The following is a 1294-nucleotide window of genomic DNA, read 5'->3' on the forward strand; positions in this document are numbered from 1 at the left end:
CAGCGTTATATTATTATATAACTATTAATATATAACCTACTGGAAAATTTCATTTCGGGTTATTTTCCCAGTTAGGTACATTTATATTGTATAACATAATACGTATTCAATATACAAAACGTTACAATTTGTATGTTCCGAATATAACTATTTATGAATAACATGGTAGAGCTCTTATATTATTTACCGATAACGAAAATTCTATGTAATCTCACTCTATATAGATACATCTAACGTAAATTCTAGCCTCGTGCGCTGCATGTACACGCTCTTTAATGCTTTCAGAACGAAATCCATATAGCTTAACAATTTCTCGCTTTTAACGTGGAAACATGATACAGATTTTCTCTCTTTAATAATATTAATACAAAAAACTTTTATATTCCTAAAAAAAATTCTATTCTTTCGAAGAAGCAAACTCATTATCTATGTTTAATCTCTCTTGGATACGAACGAAAAATATGAGAAGTGCACAACGTTACAAATGTGTGTGTGTGTGTGTGTGTGTGTGTGTGTGTGTGTGTGTGTGTGTGTGTGTGTGTGTGTGCGTGTGTGTGTGTGCGTGCATCGCGTGAACGTTGCAAAGAAAAATCTAATGAAATATGCATAAGCATAAATCCATAGAAATCAAAATTTGATAATCAAATCGGTACAGTCAATCTATTAAAATATTTTTCATGTTACATATCGTATTTTAAAAACGGTAAACCTACAGTTTGTTCGACTGTAATGCTTGTGTGTTGTACATTAGAATGATCATATTAATTAGTTATACGCCGAGTCAGCCAAAATAGATTGAGGCACCAGCTGTAAGAAATCACGCTGGATATCTAAATTTGCATAATATTTTGCACATAATAAATTGTTTGAAATAGGTGGTAAGAACTATTTATGTATTATATTAAACAAGCTGATCATAAAAATTGGCTGTGGACACGAGGAAAATTTTAATACTGAAAAGTTTTAACGATTTTAAAATAATAAAATTTTTCGACGCGGTAATGCTCGAAAGAATCGTGTTACTTCGTAATAGGTTACAATCGAAAAAGGAAGTTAATTCGTTTAAATTATTTATAATGAAGTAATATCGTTCTATTTTACGCCGAAATAAAATGGTGGGATGAGTATCGCTTATTTGACGTCGAGGAAAATGTTCTCCTTCCAACCAACAGGTTGTTCCATCGAAATACGAGAAATTAAAAACCTCATTAGAAGTCTTTCTAAAAATATACAATATTTTTCTCTTTCTTAATGAAACCTCATCTATTTAAGAAGATATATATATATATATATA

At 30.4% G+C, this 1294-nt stretch overlaps 1 protein-coding gene across 1 annotated transcript in view; it reads left to right on the forward strand.

Annotated features, from left to right (window-relative positions):
• The window catches only part of LOC108747089 (uronyl 2-sulfotransferase-like), a 20412-nt gene that overhangs the window by 625 nt on the left and 18493 nt on the right, over positions 1 to 1294 (forward strand). The window lies entirely within an intron of this gene.

Source organism: Trachymyrmex septentrionalis, unplaced genomic scaffold (genome assembly GCF_001594115.1).
Source record: "Trachymyrmex septentrionalis isolate Tsep2-gDNA-1 unplaced genomic scaffold, Tsep1.0 scaffold191, whole genome shotgun sequence".
Classification (NCBI taxonomy): Eukaryota; Metazoa; Arthropoda; class Insecta; order Hymenoptera; family Formicidae; genus Trachymyrmex; species Trachymyrmex septentrionalis.